The sequence below is a fragment of the Heterocephalus glaber genome, unplaced genomic scaffold (genome assembly GCF_053883595.1).
Source record: "Heterocephalus glaber isolate CG9 unplaced genomic scaffold, H.glaber_assembly_v1.0 deba00000676, whole genome shotgun sequence".
Classification (NCBI taxonomy): Eukaryota; Metazoa; Chordata; class Mammalia; order Rodentia; family Bathyergidae; genus Heterocephalus; species Heterocephalus glaber.
In genome coordinates, this window is record NW_028258156.1 from 8252558 (window position 1) to 8265770 (window position 13213).

The 13213-nt window shown below is 40.2% G+C and overlaps 1 protein-coding gene and 1 non-coding gene across 3 annotated transcripts in view; one reads left to right on the top strand and one right to left on the bottom strand.

The window, feature by feature from the left end:
* Window positions 1-13213, top strand: part of Rapgef5 (Rap guanine nucleotide exchange factor 5) — a 226458-nt gene that overhangs the window by 131136 nt on the left and 82109 nt on the right. The window lies entirely within an intron of this gene.
* Window positions 9019-9125, bottom strand: LOC147829245 (U6 spliceosomal RNA). Its single transcript, XR_015449424.1, has one exon. It is a non-coding gene; the product is annotated as a U6 spliceosomal RNA (small nuclear RNA).

The following is a 13213-nucleotide window of genomic DNA, read 5'->3' on the forward strand; positions in this document are numbered from 1 at the left end:
CCAGCATCCCTGGTGAGCAGAGCAGGCACTTGGTTTCCCCACCATTAACAGCTTGCTTCAGAGTCTCATGCTTGAGCTCCCAGAGATGATGAGCTATGAAGAAGTCATATCTTTGTGAGATATGAAGAAGTCAAATAGCTACTTAGCATGCTACCACCACTGGTGGTCATTTAGGTGCAAGACTGAGAGTTGACATTGTTGATGAGCCAGATAACTTTTTTTAAATTTTTTTTTCTTTTTCCAGTACCAGGGATTGAACTCAGGACCTTGCGCTTGCAAGGCAGGCACAGTGCCACTGAGCTAAATCCCCAGCCCAACCAGGTAATTTTTAATGTTGGTACAACTTCCTTTTTTCACACAACAGCCCAAGATTTTTAGAGAACCGGCCAAGATTAACTTATTTTTGCATTCTTTCATTGAGAGAAGCCTTTTCTAAGCACCTGTGACCTTGGCATCCTATAAAACAGCAGAGACAAATGAGCAAGATGTGATTTGAGCCCCCACGATACTACCATGGAGCAAGGGAGGAGAATGAGAAGACAGGAAAGTAAAGAAGGGCAATAGGCAGACAGAAGAGAGGTCTAGAAAGAGCTTCTAGAGGGAGAAAAGATTATCCCTTTGAATAAAGTATTTGTTTTCAGAAAATTGTTCTCACATTCCTGTGAGGTGTTTGCTAAAATAAGTATCATCTCTTTCACTTCCTGGGGGATTATCTAGTCAGCATGTAAATGGTGAAGACTATAAATCTCAAATCTAAAGGAGGTTACATCTCATATCTAAAGGTTACATACTGTCCCCATTTTCTAGCTACAGAATATATTATTCAGAAATAAATAATATGTCTTATATAGACCTTGGGCTGTTTCATTGAATTTGTTTCTGAAAAAAGACTTCATCTGAAAAAAATTTATGAGTGTTATCAGCCATAACAGTTATCAGGCAACTTGCTGGAATTTATAGCCCATTTCTACTACAGAAATTTTTGTAGTTTAAAATTGCTCTGTTAACTGAAAAAGTAATACATGGCTCTTGTAGAGAATTTATAAATAATAAAAAGCTACAAGGAAGCAAAGAAAAAGTTAGTGATAACTAAACACTGTTCCCCCTCACTTCCCTACTGTTCTCAATATTTGCATCGTTAGATTTTCCTCATTATTTCATAACACACTTTATTTAACCACCCTTTCACTTGAGGGCAAATATGTTTTCAAGATTTTGCTGTTGTAAATGATCTGTCATGACCAACTCTACAAAATTCTCTACCTAAGTTTATATTCCCAAGGATAAATTCCTAGCAGCATAATTACTGCTTACACATATGAACCTTTTATGTTTTTGCCCAGCTACTTTTCATTAAAGCTTCTGCTAGTTTTTACTTACAGCAGCAATACATGAAAGCACTTTCTTACTCTTCCATACTTTTGCCCTCACTGAATATTATGATTTTTATTAGGAGAAGTTAGGTATGTTTGCTGTGTTGATGAGGGGAGGAATACTACTTTATTCAAATTTACATTTCTTTTCTAGTGAAGTTGAATATTTACAACTTAGCTAGGGTTACCAATCTGTATTTCTTGTATAAATTATCTATTCACCTGCATGGCCCATTTTGCATTGAGATTTTTTTCCATTGAGTTGGATAACTTCTTTATAAAGGATTCAAAGTTCTGTTATATTTGTTACATATAATTTTCTCCTGACTTTTAATTGTCTTTTTTCCTAATTATTTAGTTATTTTTATACACATAGGTGAGACTGTTTGGTTGTTTGTTTGTTTGTTTATTTATACCAGGGATCGAACTCAGGACCCTGCACTTGCAAGGCAGGCAGCAGAACCATTGAGCTAAATCCCCAGCTCCAACTGTTCAGATTTTTAAAATTTATTTTGAAAATTGCCTTTAAAATTAGAAAACCATTGCCCATTTTGTGGCCAGATACTTAATATCATTTTTTTAATTTCTACTGGAATTGTAGTTTTCACTCCAGTCTTTAATATAATAACTGTGATATTTTATTTTATTTTATTTTTATTTGGTTTCTTTTTTTCGCAACAGGCCTCGCTATGTAGTTAGGCTGGCCTTGAACTCATGATGTAGCCCAGGCTGGCCCATAATTTACAACAATCCTCTTGCCTCAGCCTCCTGTGTGCTGAGATTATAGGCATGTACTACCATGCGCAGCCTTTTTATGTAATTTAAAAGTAAGGTTTTGTAGGGGAAGTGGGAGGGGTAGGAAAAAGGAAAGAAGGGAAAGGAAAAATTATGAGAACAGGAAAAAATAGAAACAAAGTCTTTGTAAATAGAGAAGGGTGGAGGGGGTGAAGGGAGGGAAGGGAATGGGGAAAAAATAAGAACCAAGATGCATCATGTAAAGGTACAAGTTCCCAATGATAAATGTAAATGTATTGTATACCTAAAATGTACCAATAAAAGAATTTAAGGGGAAAAATAAGTAAGGTTTCTTGGTTACCTATCAAAGGCATAATTTTTCTTCAGTTAATTTATTTTGTGACTAGGATATAAAAATCCATTTTAGGGCTGGGATATAGCTCAGTGGTAGAGTGCTTGCCTAGCATGCACAAGGCCCTAGGTTCAATCCCCAATTGGACGGAGTGGGGGGGAGGGAAGAAGGAGAGAGAGGAAGAGGGAGGAGGGGATCCATTTTATTCTGGAGGAATTAAAATTTTATTAACAAATTTCCTTTCAAGTTAAATATGTTGAATATAGATTTAGTGAATCACTTTTGAACTTTAGGTATTAGAGATCTAAGATTTCTTCTAGCTCTAAAATTCTTTTCTTAACTTGAAGACCCCATTCCCCAAACTGAGCAACACTCATACTTTTGATGTTGAACTCTCCAAGTGTCACCATTTTATATTGGATACCAATTAATTGCCTAGGAAACTTTGAGCAGCTTTTTTTAAAAACTCTAATTGAATATGCCTATCAATGCCAAGAATCATTCTGTTCTTTTATATTCTAAATATATTTCTATGGATAGAACTTCTAAATATGTATTCTTGGTAAAATGGTGTTGATATGGGACAGATGGCTGATCTATCATATCCAGCTAGAACTGTATCTGCTATTAGGTTATTAAAGCCATATTTTAAAGTTGGTAAATATTTGGAATTCTTTTTTTTTAGTTCAGAATGTCTAAAGAGGACAGAGATCTGAAATTCTCAAATCTTGACAAACTAAAGAACAGTAGATCTTAAGTCCCTTGAACTCTTGGAAATACCATGAAAGTGGCCTGGTTATAGCTGTTGGCTGGATTCCTCCAATGGACGTTCCCCACAGCATAGCTGTAAACCACTTTTTTTAGAACACTAATTTATATCACTTGCATAGCAATGTCTCACAGGAAGAATTCTCTCTGTGAACAACACAGTCCTCATGTTTTACTTGAACTTTCAGCCCCAGTGTCTGACACTAGGCTTCTCAACATTTGTGGAAATGGACCTGGTAGAGAAGTCAGATGCTTCCCAAGTTCAGACATTCAAATCAAATCTGGAAAATCCAAAACTGTTTCAGCTCTGGGATTCCAGTTCCTTGGAAATTTCAAGTTTTAATTTGAAAGTTTACTATCATGGAGAATCAGCCTGGACATAGCAAACAGAAAGGCAAGAAAGTTGGTCCCCCACAGCCACTCTGTAACTGTAGACAAGCCTTTGGACAAATTCATCCGAACTGGCAAAAAGTAGGCAAACTTTTAGACATTCATGGGTCACAGTATGGAGCAAGGCTCTTACTTGGGCAGGTTTCTCTGTGAGGATTTTAATATTCTTTCGCATCCTATATGCATTTGACATTGGGGAAAAGAGAAATTTTTTATCTGTACTATCACTTACATACTTCTGTTTTCAGTCAATTCTTCTCTTTCCTCCATATATATCCTCCACCTCAGCAAAAGAGCAGGGAGAGATTATACAACCAAATTAATTTTGTTTTATTTTAAACCTTATCTTTTCACTATTACTCCATGATTTTGTGTGTTTGCTTGATTTTCAAATCATTTTATCACTATTTCATTGCATTTTAAATTCTCTTAACACATTTTAATACCAACTTTCTGTAACTGTATAGTGCACCGGAAGTGACATATGTCTTACCTTTCTCCTACTCTTGTTTCCTACTGTGAAATGAAGTATCTGAGATGGTTACCACACAGACTAAAGTAGAGCTTCTCTGAAAACATCTAGGAATGTACAAAACATGGAAAAACACTACTATTTACTTAAGATGCCTCCTATCTTCTTTACACATTCCATGCTATTAGTAGTTGCTATAGTAACTAGGAATTTTTTCATTGCATAACTTACATAAATACAGAGGCTGCCCTTTCATTACTGCTGTGCCCTCTGAAGTTACACACACATGCACACATGCTTACAAAAGAGATTTGGAGAGTTCCTACACTTGAAATTTTTCTGTTTTTTAAGTTCATTAAATCATGATTTCTTTACTTTTTAAGTTTGAAGAATACTTCTGGGTCTGTTCAAAATTAAAGGCTGGCTTTTTCTCATAATTTCAGTTTCTGAATTAGGTCTTCACTTCATCGGGAGGCATTATCAAATGCAACTGAGTTTTAGATCATATACGAGCAATTTGAAAGGAAAAGCTAAAGCCATGAGGACCAGTTAGGACAAGCCAGTTAGTGCTCTTCTGAAATTTTATAGTATCCTCTTGTTACTCAGATTATAGAAGCTTCTATAAAACTGCTACCATGAATTACTCCAAATCCCAGGTAGCAGGTATGTCTGCAACTAGATAGTAAAGTTTGTAAAACTTTGTCCTACTCATAATTTAGTGTAGGTTTTTGTCCCATCCTAGGGCAACTAGTGACATTATTTTCATTTTGGAATAATTTTACATGTATTACACACACATACACACAGAATGATTTGAGACTTTTTGAAAACTAGAAACTATTTCTGTGTAACGTATATGTTTTTATTTCTGTAAAACTTCTAGGAAAGGGCCGGGGATTTAGCTCAGTGGTTTCACCGCCTGCTGTGCAAGCGCGAGGACCAGAGTTCGATCCCCGCTACAAAAAAAAAAAAACTTCTAGGAAAACGATTTTAAGTTTATTAATTTGCCTTTTTCCCCCTAGGAATGGAGATTGAACCCAGGGCCTCATGCTTGCTAAGCAAGTGCTATACTCTTGGGCCTCAGTTTGCCCTTTTAAAAATTTCTAGTAAAATACAGTATTTTAGGGCTATCAAAATGCACCAATAAAGAGAGAGAAAATAAATGCTGTTCCCAGCACTAAATCTCCTGTCTTTTATAAATCTCAGTACAATGGAATCTGTCCAGAGCATTGTCTGGAGATTGTGTGGATGGATTGAGTTTGCATATTCCAAGTATTGATAGATACAAAATTTTTCTCTAGTGATCTTGGGTCATTGACAGTTTTTCCCTTTTTCTTCTTTTATGTGTTAGGAAATGTTGGGGAATCTAATTTAGATTTCAAGTTATCTTTTTTCTTTCAAAGTTCTTTCATATAGGCCACTCTATTGGGCTGTGCGTGTTTGTGTGTGTGTGTATGTGTGTGTGTACTGCTGTGCTGTGCGCAGTGCATGCCTATGCTTGTTGCCCTTAGACCTGGGTGCCTGATTCCAGGCCATCAAGGTGCTGGAGAAGCCTGGTCCACAGCACACAGGTGGTTGGTGGCTCAGATAATCTCGATTTCTCAGCTCAAATGACCCTTCACATATTCCCTTTGCCCTGATAAAATAACCAGGGCAAGTGAGTGGGTGTAACTCACAATTCTTAGAATGCAATCCCCATCCTATCTGGAATAGAGGAGCCATAGAGCTCTGGCTGCCTCCCCTCCAGTGACCAGTGGCTGATGGCGGCCGTTTGCTGCTGCTTGGGCCTTCCTGTCTATGCTTCGGTCACACAGACACTGAAGAATGCTCTCACTCCCTTAAAGATCATCAGTAGCCCACCTAAAGACTAAGGGTGCATAGGCACTAACAAACCATTGACATTTTATTTTAAACAATGTAAGCGTTGGAGACATCTGAATTACCTTGCCCCTCTTCTAGTTTTGGTCTCAGGGGTGTGTGCTTCTTGGCAGTTGACATGGAGGATTGAGGGGTACAGTAACAGCCAGCAAGAAACAGCTCTGCCCTCCCACGAATATGATCCATTTCATGATGCCCAGTTCTCCTGTAGCAGCGGGGCACCGAGCTGCCTCCCCTCCAGGTTCCACAAGCTCTGTAAGTGGACTCACTTCACTGCTATGATGTCCTGTCAGCGGCTCAGACAGTACCAAGGGAGTGGCTTCTGCTGCAACTGAAAATACTGATGATAGATATGTTTTTCATTTGTGTATGTTTCCTTAAATCCGGAGAATATATGTATACACATACATGAACTAAACTATAGCAAGATCCTGATACAAATCAAGTTTTCAGCATTTTGGTGTTAATGTACTTGGATGGCATATTGAAACTATATAGTTTGTGTGTTTTTCAACATCCTATTATTAAAGGCTCTCTGTGTCTAGCATGTGACTAGATTCATAAGGTAGGTATTGTTCCATTTCACAGGCACAAAAACTGATGCTCAGAGAGATTGAACAACTCAAGCTCTTGCCAGCTACTAAGTGGCAAGTCTAGGTTTTTGTTGTTCTTTTTTTAGTACCGGGGATCAAACTCGGGTCCTTGCGCTTGCAAGGCAGATGGTGGAACCACTGAGCTAAATCTCTGGTCTGGCAAGTCTAGGTTTTGAAAGTTTACCTTTACTTTGGAGGATATTGGTTTAATTTGATTCAGGCCATAATTTCTTTGAAGGAATGCCATCATCTGAGTTTAATCTTTATGCTATTAAGAATCGGTTATTACCCATGAAATAGAGAGAAATGAAACATGCTCCTGTGTGGAGTTTAGTAGGATCTTGGGGTGAGTTATGGTGGTTGCTAAACAAATTCCATTTATCTAGTCATTGATGATTGAAAGGTAATTGGGTTGGGACCATGGTAGGCCTTTTGTATACGTTATCTTTTTTAGTGCCTAAAGGCCCTCTGAGGAGTATAATAGCCTTATGTTTCAGATGGTGCTTTTGGACTTTGGGGAGTTATTTTATCCCCCCAGCAACACACCTAAATAATAGCTGGAGGGCTTGGCTGTGGATAAGGAAAACCTTGTAACCACTGTCCCCTCAGTACAGTTTGAGGCCTTGTCTGCAACTGTGAACCCCACCTTTCTCTGAGGCCCTGCCTCTCCCTGGATGAGAAGTGGCTCAAAGACCCTGAAGTCAGAATCAGACTCTGCTTCTCTGAGAGGGCTGTGCGCATGCCTCAGACTGTGTCTAGATCTGGCTCCCGAGCCTTGGTTCTTAGCCACAGGAGACCTGAACCTGAACTCTTGTTCTGCAGGTGTTTAGCTTGCATTTATCCCTTCTCCCCTAGCCTACTCTCTGGACTTAGTTCCTCTGGGGTAGAAACTCTGCCTTCTTGCCTTTGCTGACCTGTCCATCCTTGATCTTGAACCTCTCCAATTTATATCCACTTCTTTACTCATCAGCCCATTCATTCGCTTAACAGGCACTACCCCACGTGGTAGGATGAAACAGAAAACCAAATAGAACAAATCCCTATACTGTCACAGCTAATGGCAGAGTGGAACTGACCCTGCCTTTTCTCTTCAATCCTAATTCCCATATCTAGCCGTCAACCAAGAACTTTTATGTTGGGCCTATATCTTTTTCTGCTAGAAAATATTCAATAAAATTGCGTTTTTATGATTAAAAAAAAAAGCAGCTGTGTGATTGAGTACTGGCAAAGGTCACATGGGAAGTGAAGCAAGCTATAGGAGCTAAATTGCAGTACTGTTACAGGTGTTAGACAAAGAATAGTTGAGACAATAAAGCATGCATGATTCTTAGAGTTAAGTCATTAGAGACATGGTAACATACCTACTCCAGAGTTCTTAGATTTCTGAGTTGCCTACCTGATAGCAGGAAGATGGAGCCCATGGCCTATGTGATGTAATCTCAGTTGGCACAGGCTTCTCTGGAAACTGCATAATGTGAAGTGCACTAGTTTGTCTCCATTCGCATCCTCTCCTACATACTCACCGCTGCTCTGTGCCATGAGACAGTGAGTCCTGACCCCTGTGGACTGCATCACCCAGGGTCTCTTGCCCTCCAGCTCCGAATATGAGACTCTGCCGATAGGAGGCATTCGCAGATGAGGAGTGGAGGAAGAGAGAGGCCAACGTATTGCTTCTCTCTCTGTCCAGCTTCCTCCTGAAATCCTGGCAGTGACTGCAGCTCCTTCTCGGTGCCTCTCGTTTTCTCCTCCAGTTCCCCAAGGACCCAGTGTTCAGGGTTACCTCCTCTTGGCCCATCCAGCCCAGCACTGGTCACATCCGCTCTTCCCTAGCCCACGAGTATCTCAGCATTTTTGCTTGTTTTCCTCAAACCTGCCCATACTTCTGTATAAAGCCCTTTTATTAAACATTTTCAACTGGGCATGGTAGCAAATGCCTCTAATCCCAGCACTCTGGGAGGCTGAAGCAGGAATGTAGGAAGTTGAAATCCAGTCTGGGAACCTAATGACCTGAGAACCTGTCTCAAAAAAAATTTTTTTAAATTTTTTTAAAGAATGGGAGATGTAGCTCAGTGCAAAGGCCCTGGGTTCAATCCCTAGTACTCCTCCAATAAATAAAATTTCAAAGGCCTCATTGGGTGTGCCTCCATTTTCTGCCAGTTTCCAGGATAATTTAGCAAGCTAATATAGCATATTACAGTATCATTGTGATGAAGACATTAGTTTTCTATTTCAAGATGTTACAGTCTATTCCCATGTCTGCTGCCACATTGCGTAGCATGAACATAGATTCACCAGTGGAAGCTGACCCTGCATTAAGTCCCTAGGCTTGCTCTAGTATTAGGCTTCTTAAACAACTTTGTATATGGTAATAATTCTAACAGGCAATAAAATTTAATGCAGTTTATCCTTAGCAGCCAGAAGTTTTCTATCTAGTCATGTTTACTGCTTTTTTTTTTTTTAAATATGGAACGCTTCACGAATTTGTGTGTCATCCTTGCACAGGGGCCATGCTAATCTTCTCTGTATCATTCCAATTTTAGTATATGTGCTGCCAAAGTGAGCACTTTACTGCCTTTTTGAGGGCATTTGGTCAAGTTCCATAAGAAATTTGTGGTTACTTTCACACCTATGAAAGATAGGCTTTACCTAGCTTTTTATAAATTTGGGGATGATAAAGTCTGTTGGTCCCATTAGGCTTTAATTTGAGTTATAAATTTTAATATGTATGATATAAAAAGAACTAATTATTATTTAATTTAATTACTCTCCTTTTGCCAGATTAACCCGCACAAAGATGGATTTGTTAGGCCAGCACCTTTGTGGTCTAGGAATCTTAATGGCTCACCTTGACATATTTCTGCGTATTTTTCTTTTATCAGTTACATCTTGCCAGCAACATTCTTTTGTCCTTTTTCTCCCCCTCTGTTTTTTCATGAGAAAAAAAAAAATCTTGAGCTATATTGTCAGCAAATTCTGTGAAGGTTGGTCTCTTTTTGGCCAGAGGAGATTTTTTTTCAGATAAATATTCCAGTTCTGCTGTACCCACATTTACAGTACAAAAATAGATGTGGGCATTGAGGTTTGGTTCGCTAAGCTGTGTTTTTCCATAGTACAAGATGGGAGGAGATACCCAACTGCTGAATCACATTCCTTCTTCCTACTTAGGAGAGCCAACATTTTGGGCTTCTTTGAGAAAAGTGGAATCAAGACAGATGAATTGTTTAGAATTTGTGGAAAGGATACAGAACCCAGCCCTCGTTCTTAGCCCAGAATCATCTCCACTTGTTCTATAATATTGTTGACGGGCTCTGTGCCTGCCCGAGCGTTGCCTTGTCCACCTCTGTTAGAGCTTCCTTCACTTGAGCCACAGTCAGCCTGCTTTATCTTGCCACCCACTCATGGAAAATTACTTTTCTAGAACATTGTGAATGATTGCAGGGCTCTCTTTCCTACCAGGCAGGATAGCCCAGAGAGTAGAATTAACCAACTAACTGTCCTTGGTTCTCAATCCTGTCTGCCTTAGACATTCCAGCTACCTGAACTGAACCTCTCAGGTCATGTTTCTCAGACCTGCTTCTTGCTGCAGAATCTTCTGTACCCAGTCAGCAAATCCCAGGTGCACAGGCTCAGGTCTGCTCAGTTCTTTTTTGTTTTCTCTTACTGAGGCAAAATTTACATAACATAAAACCAACCATTTAAAGGGTATCTTTCAAGGTGGGTCCCAAGTCAGCTTACATACTGTGAGCCCCATCTCTCTCCAGACTTCACCCCATGTGTCTGAATCCCCACACTGTGTGGGCATAGGTGGCCCCAGACAATAGACCCCCTCTAAGTCCAGTCGCTACCACTGTAATTATACTCCTGTCATAGTCCCTGCCTCAGTACCTGTCAGCGCTTCATTGTGCCATTGCTGGGTCTTGAGCTCTGCCTGATATGAGCTGGTTGAACTCTGCCCCAACACCAGGCTCGGCCCTCACAAACTTTCACCTCTCAGAATATAATCCCTTGGGTGGCTTTCCCAAACCAGACAGGCCATTCAGAACTAACAGCTGACTTTTCAGCTGGATGTGGCAGTGCATGCCCATAATCCCAACTACTGAGGAGGCTGAGGCAGGAGAATCACAAACTGCTGCCCAGCCTGGGCAACTTAGTCAGATCCTGTCTCAAAATTTAAAAAGTAAAAGTAAAAATGTCTGGGGGTATAACTCAGCAGTAGGGTGCCCTTGGGCTTGATTCCCAGTACCAAAACAAAACAAACAGTGACCATCCTAGCAGTTTGGAGCCTCCCAACAGCTTCAGTACACCTGTTGCCTGACCCACCAGATTACCCAACTTTGGCTCTTAGTGCTAGGGTGGATCAGAACCCTTTTGATGGTTGTAATATGTAATGTAGAACATTAGCCACTTTAGGGCATGTCTGTGGTTCTGGTTAGGGTACTGGAGTAGAACCTGACTAGGTTTAACCTCAGCCTCTGTGTTCTTTCTTGGTCAAAGTAATTACATAAGAAAATGGATAATCAGCTCTTAGCTTTTCCAGCTGGATGGTAAACCCTCAGTGCATGTTAGTTGTTGTAAGTTTATCTGCTATTGCTGGTGGGTCTGTTGGTAGCACACTGCAATACTACCTCCTCCTTGTTCACTTGTTCATTATCTATGATGTGTCAAGATCTGGCTAATTGCTGGACATTCAGAGCAGGAAGAAGACATGGTACCCATGTGGCAAGTGAGCTTGGAGTCTAAGAAAGACAGAAAGATGCATCAGTAAGTGCTGCATAAAGTGCTGAATCAGAAGGATCCATGTGGTGTCAGGGGGTCACACAGCACCAGATCATTCTGGAGCGAGTGGAGGGAGTACTTCCTAGAGGAACTGATTCTTTCTATGAACTTTGCGGAATGAATAAGAGCTACGCTAAGGTTCTGCTATGAAAGAATCCAAATCAAGTCAGTGGCTAAAAATACCTTTCTCTGTTAGCACCTTCAGTTAGTACATTCCCAAACTTGAGGGAACACAGCAATAGAATATATATAAAATCTTATTTGTATAACTTGTTGAATGCCACTGTCATCAAATTAGGTGATTCTCTTTGCTTTCCATTTGAAATATTCTCTCTGCTACTTGCATCAGAACTAGTTTGTTTTTGGTCACATGAGAAATATGGAGGATTCTATTTATGGGACAGTGGAGCAGGAGGGGAAGGTATGAGGCATAAAAGACACATCTTACCTGGTTTACAATTTAACCTGTATTTTGACCTGTCCATGGCCACTTGCTTTTTTTGTTCATGTGTCATAAACTGATGAACAGTATCATTTAGTGAATGCTGCCCTAGAGTCCTAGTGTCGCATTAACTGACAAATTCATTGTTAGTTGCATGGGAGCTGAGGTTGTTGGAACTCCAGCAGTGGAGTAAATATTCACAATGCTGAATTTGAAAGCACACTTCTGTCAGGTGATGAGCAATGCAATAGGAAAGTGACTGAGTGGAGAAGGTGAAGGGAGCCTCACAGTAAGGGTGACCCCAGAGCCAAGTGAGATAGAATTGTGTCCTTTAGAGATAATCCACTCACTCCTCTCTTGGTTGCTCATTAATCTGTACATTCAGTACCCCTTTATCTACCGAGCATCATCTGCCAGGCTCTGTCCCCTGTGTTAGAATAGAAAGCACATGCCTGCCCTCATGATGCCCTCATTTAATAGAGAAGGCAGATGGTTAGAGGTCATGTAGTCAGGTGATGGGTGTCATGGCAGGATTGTTTGCCATCTGGATAGAGGGCATCAGTGGCAGGAGACTAACAAAGAAGGCTCCTTAGGTGTGGTGAATTCCCTTTGTACCTTTGGGAGATCATAGACTTAAGAGAAATCTAAGAATTCTGGATTCTGCCTAAACAAATGAGCCCATGCATAAAAATCCTGTATACTTTCAGAGGATTATGACTCCCTAAGACCCATCCATGAACCTCTAGTTAAGGACCCTTGTGAGAGTATATGCCCATAAACAAGCAGAGACGTGATGCCCTGGCTAATGCTGTGAATCTTTTATGGCAGTACTTGAGAGAGGAGTCTTCTCTATTACCCTTGAAAATGGAAAATCTAGCCAGTAATTGTGACAGTTTCAACAGGCCTGGGAAATCCCTTCACAATCACTTTTTCTTGGTAGCGCTGGTGACATATGAAAACATAACTACATCCACAAACTTAGCTCATGATATTTTAAGCTAGGATCTGGTAAACCATGGGCATCAATTCTTCACATCACCCTTTAAAACAATCAACATCTTTATGACTGTGTACATATTTTCATCCTAAAAATAAGCTGGTCTCTCATGTGAGTAAATGAAAGAAAATACTACTAGTTTGATTTAGAAGTATAAAAGCCAGTCATGAGCATGGAGGTTACCCTAAGTGGAAGGTACTGGTTCTGCTACGTGTGTGGAACCCACAGGCAGGATGGTAGTATAGTCAAACACAATAAATCAGACATGCTCACACAAAAAATGGAGTAGTACTGATGAGGAGCCATTTCTGTTTCTCATCCTCCAGATGGGCTGTGCTCAGAAGGTCCCAGGATTCAGTGAGCTCTGCTTTCCCTCCTATCGCTCATGCTCCCCTACTTCCAACTGAGGGTACCTGTTTACTTTTGTGCTTCCTCTT